General features: G+C 36.4%; 1 long non-coding RNA gene across 1 annotated transcript; it reads right to left on the reverse strand.

The window, feature by feature from the left end:
* Positions 1-1,981: 1,981 nt before the first annotated feature.
* On the reverse strand, positions 1,982-6,511 carry LOC130748631 (uncharacterized). Its single transcript, XR_009022751.1, has 4 exons — positions 6,358-6,511; positions 4,998-5,178; positions 4,715-4,870; positions 1,982-4,629 (listed from the first exon to the last, which is right to left on the reverse strand). It is a non-coding gene; the product is annotated as an uncharacterized LOC130748631 (long non-coding RNA).
* Between the last annotated feature and the right edge of the window lie 2,563 nt (positions 6,512-9,074).

The following is a 9,074-nucleotide window of genomic DNA, read 5'->3' on the forward strand; positions in this document are numbered from 1 at the left end:
TTTCAGAACTGAATGGAAAAGAAACGTTTCCCCCCTTCAAGACCCTAATACAACCGCGGGCTCCCCCTCTTCATGGGCTTGGGTTTCTTTTCTTTTCTCTTGAGCCCGCTCCAAGTCAAACCCTTGACCCAATAACTTAAGCACTTAATCAGACCTGAATCTAATTAAAAACTTAAGCCCTCTTAAGTAATTTCATAATCAAATTCGGAATTAGAAGAAAACAAACTAATTTACTCGCTGGTACTGTACAGCCGGAACCACCGTCTCTTAAACGCGAATATCTCGAGCTACAGAGGTCGGAATGACCTGATTTCACTTCGAGAATTTTCTTAACTTAAAGGGCTACAACTCTCATGAAGGAAGTTTTCCCAACCGAGGTTGTCAAGACCCACTAAAAATCCACATAAGTTGACAGCTATAATCTGTCAATTTACAAACTTGGCCAAAAACCTCATTTTTATTCAATTTTTCTCAAAAACGATACAAAATGAATTTAGGGCCCTACAAGCCTACAAGGGGCTTCATCGGAGTCTAGCTCACCCACCGTCGCGGCTGCTGTTGTTTTGGGATCGGGTACAGTACCCGTAGGACCCGCTGTGAGAATCGACGCAATCATTGACCTGATCGTCCTGGATTCAGATTCAGACGACGATCATGGTGATGCGTAGCTGGGAGTGGTGTGTAGTACTCCTCTAGTCAGGATTAGGGTAGGAGTAGCGTCGTGGCTCTAATCTTCAGTTTTTCTCATTTTGGGGCAGGGTAGGTCCCCGACCTTTAGCTTTTTGTGTGGTTCTCTTTACGAGAGTCACCGGGAGTTGGTCGGATTAGGAGGTCTTTGGGCTGTTTTGAGCTGACCTACTTTCTTTTTGGAGGACTGTATATCAGAATACTGACCTTATATTTTGTGTTGTACATATTTGCCGGCAGGCACTACTTTCCCGTCACTGGAGGTTACTCGTGACGTGGCTTGCTGTTTACTGTGGGGAGTGTATATATATTGTATATTAGTCTTGTTTATCTTTCGTCGATACGTCTTTAAATCTGACAAGTCTTTATTTACTGAAAACAAATATCGAAAAAAAATATTCACGTTTTTCCGCTTTTATTTTCTTTTGGTTACTAAAGTGACGCCACCGAAATCGGGGTGTTACACAAACCATTCCCTTCACTTCTCCTAATTCGAGATAATTCTTCCCATAATTTTATTTTCTCAGATCGATAGAAGATAATGATTATATATCATGGTTCTGTACTATCCCCCTGAAACGTTTAATCCCTAAAAAACCAACACACTGAAACGTACTTATCAGATCCGAAAACACTGAATAAATCAGAAGAAAACACAATTATGTATAGGGAATAGGTTATCAAATATTGTGTACAAATTTTTGGTAAGGAGAAACAATTACAAGTTGGCAATTCTTCATCTATTGAAAAAAAAAAAACTTGGCCTTGCTGCTGAAGGCAATAATTCCAAGTTAATCAGTGATAACAGATTCAGAACTTCAAAGAAAGATCGAAACTATCCCCAAAAAAAAATATAAGAATTCTTCCGGCACTGCCAATCATGTCGTATACTTTATGAATGTCTTCCAATTTATAACAAAGCAAACTTCTTATCTCGCTCTTATTGAATCTTGGAGTGCATTTTAAGGTAGGTTACTATTGGGAGATATGTACCCTGGCCCTCTAGCAAGCTAAATTGAACTTGAAGGGGACTGTGAAAGGAGGGCATATTTTTGGATCCCTTCCTAAAATGTTGCTTAGGAAAACAAATTCTAAAGCTAATTATGATGAGGCCTACTATTGATCAATGGACCTAGGCAATAACACTAGTCAATTTTGTCCAATATTATGTATATTTCAAATAACAAAAACAAGGTCATTTAGAAAAGTGAATGCCCCATAAACCAGTCTTGTAAGTCTAACCAGGTAGGGCGAATTCATTTAACCAGAACTCAAGCTTCAAAATAAGGTTATCAGTACATAAATGAATCCTTTTTGGCGAAAAAATAAAAGAGAAGATTTACCGAAACTTAATGACACAACTTCTCCCGCTACGGGTTGGAACTGGTTGCTGATCTCAGTCTGCTCTTCTTCAATTCAAAAGACAAAGTCTTTGAGAAGAATATCAAGATCTCCCCTAAAACCTTGGCATTTTTTAACAAAAACTTGAGCAACTGAATTTCAACTGCACCCCATCAAAATTTGAAATAGAAAATAATTTAAGTCTATATTTGAAACAGCAAGGTACTGAGTTTAACATCCAGACTTTACCATCCAAGTAGATTTGTGGATCAAATCCCTACATAAGAAAAACTTCCAATTTATGTGTCTTTTGGAGAATGCCCATTAGTGCTTTACTAGTGAACTTGGAAGATCTCGAATCCACATGAAGATGTGTCAAATTATTGAACATAGGAAGGAGATTGAGAGAATTTTGTCCGTAGGAAAGACAGTAGTAAAAGTAAAAAATAAAATAAAAAATTAGAGGAAATATGAAATAAATATAATAAACACATGATTCAAGGCACACTAGATAGAAACGCCTAACCCCGATATGTGCATCAACTATGGAGGCCATGTTAACAAGGACAAATTTTACAATTAGATGCTTTTGCACCTGAAATGTAAAAGATTCAGAGCATCAATAACGACTGTAAAATTGAGCAAATCAACTCGGTCGCAAAAGATGGTTAATGTCTTCAATGTGGGAAATTTTATGCTGATCTGCTCGATGTTACACCAATTACAATTATACAAGGTTAACTTTTGTTGGACAGGGTACTCAGAAAAAAGTCAGTGAACTGACTTCTCATTTGCAAAGGTAACATATGAAAGCTTTAATTTCTTTAGGCTAGGGAAATGTATGCCACTAGGAACATTTAGAACACAACTTAGTTTTAAAAGAACTAGATGAAAATACTGCATGTCAAGCATTTATTATCCTTTTTATTTTAACTCTCAAGAAAATAAAAATTATTTGGCCAGCCTCAGAAGCAAGGATGGGATAAAATGTACAAATTCAAGTTTCAAAAACTAAAGTGACTGAGAAATTGATTGGTGTATGCTACCATAATGTTGTTAGGCGTGAACATTATTTTATAAGTATTATCTTCTATGACTAAGTCTATTGTACCTGAGGAAAATGATGATCCCCGTTATTTGTCTACAAGTTAGTAGATCCTACATTAAAATTAGTAGACTATATAATAAAGCATGCAGATGCCAACACCCCTAAGAAGTCACAGGTTTGAAGTTTGTGCAATTTCCATAGCTTTCTTTATATTTCCAAATTATTCAAAATTCCCAAAATGAAGTTTACATGTAAGAATTAACAAATCTTCATATCTGGATGGAAATATAATGAAGGAAGACCCAATGAAAAACAAAAGAATTAGTAACATGTGAAAACAGAGCAAAAAGTAGAAAGAGGGTGTTATGTTATAGTAGTAGAGTTGAAGAGAAGCCAGACCAAAGTGGATGAGTTTTGATAGCGGATTCCATGTTGGTGAGGTTCTCTTCAACTTCGACATTGTCCTTGATCATCTTGGTAGGTATTTCCTCTGCTTATTCTTTGGTCTAAGTACAATGTGTTTTTAAACCTATCTGCAGCACAAATAGTGTAGAAAAGGAAGATATATATCAGCAAGGTGTTATTCTATTTGAAGATATCACAGGCAGAAAAATACCACCCTCCAGTAAAGTAGAGGAACTGAGTGATGAGGTATCCATAAAACACTTTTTGTTTTAAGTCAGATATCTTCAATTTAGATTCTCATAAGTTATATAATTTCCTAATATTACATGATAGATGTTTTAAACCCCATTTGAAGAATTATAAATGCTTACTCTTGCTGACACCAAAAAGTTAACCAAATAAAGCTATATTTTTATTATCTGTGATTCTGTCTTTTCATGTTCAGCTGGAGAGAGGTTCATCATCAGAAGCAGCACCAATTCTAAGAAGCTATGCATTAATCAATGAGAACTGTAGTTCAGATTACCATCAACTATCTCTCGAAGGTTCTAGTTAGCTTCCTTCAATAGAGGATTTGAATCATAGATCAATGGATCTAGGTAATACTCTGATCATTCTAAAAATTGTAACACTAGTCAATTTTAGCCAATATTATGTACATTCCAATAACAAAACAAAGTCATTTCACAAAGTACATGTCCCATAAACCAGGCTTGTTAGTCTAACTCGGTAAAGCAAGTCATGTAACCACAATTCAAGCTTTGGAATAAGGTTACATAACCATCTGTACATAAATTAATCCTATTTTGCAAAAATAAACCAAATAAAAAAAGAAGAAATAAAGTTAAACAAAATAAAAGAAAGAAGATTTACTAAAACTTAATGACACAATTTCCCAGGCCTACATGTTGCAACTGATTGCTGATCCCAACCTGCTTCTTAAAATCAGCAGATAAAGTTTTAGAACAGAATATACAGATCTCCGCCAAAACTGTGGCATTATCTAACAAAAACTTGAGCAACTGGATTTCAGCTTCACCCCCATCAAAATTTGAAATAGAAAATAATTTGAGACTATATTTGAAATAGCAAGGTACTGAGTTCCATATCTAGTCTTCCCCATCCAAGCAGATTTGTGGGTCAAATCCCTAGACAAGAATCAATAAACAAGTAAACGGACAGAAATAATACTGTTGTTAATATGCAAGTAGTGAAGCACGATAAAAGAAGTACCATAGGAATATCAAGAACTTCCAATTTAGGTGTCTTTTGGAGAATGTCCATCAGTGCTTCATTAGTGAACTTGGAAGATATCGAATCCACATTAAGATGTGTCAAATTGTGGAACATAGGAAGGAGATGGAGAGAACTTTTTGCATAGGAAATACACTAAGTAAAAGAAAAGAAAAAGTATTGAGGAAATATGAAATAGAGAAACACATAATTAAAGGAAAATTTGTCAATAGCTGTCATACAGTTAAAAACATGAAGATGATCAGGAAGCAGTTAAACATACCTGAAGAGTATCATTTGATAGTCTAAGAGATTTGATGCTACCAAGTCCACGCAATAGTTTAATTGCTGAAGGACCAGTAGTTTGTAGCGATGCTGGATGGGAAGGCTCAACATCAATATGTGCATCAACTATGGAGGCCAGGTTAACAAGTACAAATTCTACTTCTAGATGGCTTTTGCAACTGAAATATAAAAGATTCGCACCATCAATCTTGACTGTAGAACTAGAATAGAGCGAAAGAACTCCAAGAAAACAGATGGTTATTATCTTTAATGTGGGAAGTTTTATGCTAATCTACTTGAAGTTGTGCCATTTCAATTACACAAGGTTAACTTTTGTAGGACAGGACACCGAGAGAGTTGTTTAACTGACTTCGCATTTGCAAAAGTAACATATGAAAGCTTTAAGATCTTCAGACTAGGGAAATGAATGCCACTAGGAACATTTAGAACACAGCTCAGATCTAAATGCAGCCTATTCAATGATTCAGAAGCTGAGAAACAATTAGGTAAGACAATTGGAGAGTTTACAAGTAGGGAAAGCTTAAGCTCTTTGACTTTTTTCTTCACTACAGAAGATATATGAGAATTAACTCTATCCGCATCAATGATAGCCCCAATATACTTGACACTGAGACTTTTTGCAGGATTAGAAAGATAAAGTAGTCGGTGCACTTGATCCAAAAGACAATATAAATACTTCAGTCTTTGGTTTTCTTTCATGCTAATGATTGGAAAATTAACAGTTTTAAAATCTAAGACAGATAAGTCAGTCCATAAGTTCTTCCACCTTTTCGCCAAAGCGGATGTCTGTATAGCATATTTGGTAGGGAGTAAAGATAGAATGAAATGAAGAATGCAATAAGGTAAGTTACTGATTAAATCTTTCATGTCGTCGCCCACTTTATTTCTTTGGAGCTTATTCGAATGAGGCAATGAGATTAAACCAGCCATAAATAAACCTTGTTGTGCCAACCAGTAGAAGGGAAAGAAGTATAAATTTAATTATCAATCAGACAAGTTTGAAGTGATAAAGATGCAATTAATAGCTAATTTCATAGCTTTTTTTTGCACAATGAAAAAATATGGCTTTTTGAATGATTCTGTACACAATGTAATATATTTCAATGGCGTATGGGATTACTCACTCTGACATTCACTTGTATGGCAACGAAACATGGAAAGAAATATAAAGAAACCCCAGTTTGATTTGTCATTCATTGAATGTGATTAAGATACACACTTGTTTGATTAATTTCAATGTAATTACACGAAGAGGCATACAAATTAAAACACGAAACTGAAGATGAATTAATGGAAGATGTATCATTTGAATCAGAGAGCAGGGAAGCTAATGGTACCGGACTGACGGATGATGAAGCGTGAAAGCGAAGGAAAAAGGAAAACCAGATTAAAAATAAGGCGTCACGACAGGGGATCGTGTACAACACACTTTAGTAGAAAGCTAGAATGCCATTTAATCAGGGTTCCATCCGGGTATGAATGAAGAATGGTTTGTTTGGAACTTAAATGGATATCATTCACTGTTTGTTTGTTGACAAGTAGAAGCAAGACACATTGAAGAAGTAATAACTTTTGTTTTAAATTTTAATTAAAAAAAGATATATTTTATGATGCAGTAGAGTTTAAATTTTTTTCTTTTTACGATTAGCTAATTGTGTAAAACTAGTTTACAGTCACATGCACACACTTTTAATTCTATGATTCAACAGGTCTACCAATTTAGTGTGATCTCATATGTTCAAAATAGTTAGTATCATGGCTGTCGTTTGGAGACTATAAGTTTACAACTATTTAATATTTGGTAATTGATATTCAAACACTCTCACATCTATTCCAACACTGATTATATTTGTAAAATCCGAAAAGACCCTTAAAAAAATCCGTTCGCACTTTCAAGGTGCACTACATACGTACTTTAAAGTGCGTTTCGGTCCAGAAAAAATACAATCTGAAAAAACGACGGGTTGGTGTTGGGCGACAACGACAGCGATAGAAAGAGGAGAAAGCAAAATATGGAGGTTGAGTATAATGATGGATATTAGTATGGGTGGTGGTGATGGAAGTAGGAAGAAAGAAAAAAGAGGAGAGAGAGGGGGGGATGTGAGGGTGAGTGGTTGAAAATTATATATTTTGTAAGAACAAGTTTTGATCGTGTAGTACAACTCTTATGTTTTGATGATTACAAGTTAACCTTTTGATATGAACAATTATGGTACTCTAACGTGTTTTTCTGAGTGTGCTGTTTACAGGCTCTAACCTCAATTCAATCTCACACAAATCAGAAGCACTGTGCATAAAGAGTGACCCAAGCAACGCTTTCGCAACATCTATGTTCACTATGAACAGTAGAAATGTTTCAGAAGATCTGAAGTTATACAAGCTCTGATGTGGACTCAATCACTAGAAGTTCTGAAGATCCAAAATTTCTGATAACCAAGAAACACTGAAGGTTCAGATGTTCTGATGGTGTAGAAGACTCTGAAGATCCAGAAGCTGAATAGTGGAAACTCTGATGTCCAAAAGCAAGAAACTCTGAAGACCATGTACTTCCCTCTGAGTTCAGAATCAGAAGATACAACGTCCAGAGGATCTGTGCTTTCCCTCTGACTCTGATCAACCGGCTTCACAAGTCCCAACATGAAGCTTTCCCCTGATCAGAAGTCTCCTAGGTTTAAAGGTCAAGTCACTATCCAAGTACAAAAGCAACTGTACCATCCTGACGACCTACCAAACGTTCTCAGCCACAGCAGAAGCTGGAATTTCCAGAACTGCCCTCCAACGGTAGCATTTCCATGCAGCGTTCAAACCCTAATCCTTGGAGTATAAATAGAGGCTGAAGATTGAAAGATGCGGTTGGAAGAATTACACACTCGCAAGCTATATTCAGAAACCTTCAAGCATTCTTTCATCTGAATTCATTGTGTTTACTATTAGCTTTTTAGAAGCAAATCTCTTGTAAACCTTCTTTGTTAAACAGTTTGTTTAAGTTACCTTTAGGAGATCAAGGTTGATCGGATCCTAGAGAAGACTAAGAGAGTGAATCTTAGTGTGAGCTAAGTCAGTGTAATTGTTAGTCACTTGTAGGTTTCAAGTGCAGTTGTAACACTTTACCTGATTAGTGGATTGTCTTCATTCTAAGAAGGAAAAAATCACCTTGACGGGTGGACTGGATTAGCTTGAGGGATTTATCAAGTGAACCAGGATAAAAATCCTTGTGTGCTTTTCTATCTCTTATCTTTAGCACTTAAGTTCTCGAAAGATTTGCTAGAATCTTTAAGGTGGAAGTTTTTACTTGAAAACGTTATTCAAACCCCCCCCCCTTTCTACCGTTTTTCATACCTTCAATTGGTATCAGAGCGCAAGTTCTGATTACCACACCTAACAGTGTTCAGTGATCCGGGCCGGTGTGAAAAACAATGGCTACCACCAGTGAAACTCAAAGAGATGGTTACAATGCAAAGCCTCCCATGTTCGACGGTCAAAGATTCGAATATTGGAAAGATAGACTTGAAAGTTTCTTTCTGGGTTTTGATGCAGATCTCTAGGATATTATTGTGGATGGCTATGAGCGTCCAGTTGATGCAGAGGGCAAGAAGATCCCAAGGTCAGAGATGATTGCAGATCAAAAGAAGCTATACTCACAACATCACAAAGCTAGAGCAATTCTTCTAAGTGCTATTTCCTACGAAGAGTATCAGAAGATTACAGATCGTGAGTATGCAAAAGACATTTTCGAATCTCTGAAGATGTCTCATGAAGGAAACAAGAAAGTCAAAGAATCAAAGGCATTGTCTTTGATCCAAAAGTATGAATCCTTCGTCATGGAGCCAAATGAGTCCATTGAAGAAATGTTTTCCAGATTTCAGTTGCTGGAATACGACCTCTCAACAAGAGCTACACAACTAAAGATCATGTCATAAGGGTCATCAGATGTCTTCCTGAAAGCTGGATGCCCTTGGTGACTTCAATAGAGCTCACAAGAGATGTTGAGCGTATGAGCTTAGAGGAACTCATCAGCATACTGAAGTGCCATGAGCTGAAACGCTCAGAGATG

Source organism: Lotus japonicus, chromosome 3, assembly GCF_012489685.1.
Source record: "Lotus japonicus ecotype B-129 chromosome 3, LjGifu_v1.2".
Classification (NCBI taxonomy): Eukaryota; Viridiplantae; Streptophyta; class Magnoliopsida; order Fabales; family Fabaceae; genus Lotus; species Lotus japonicus.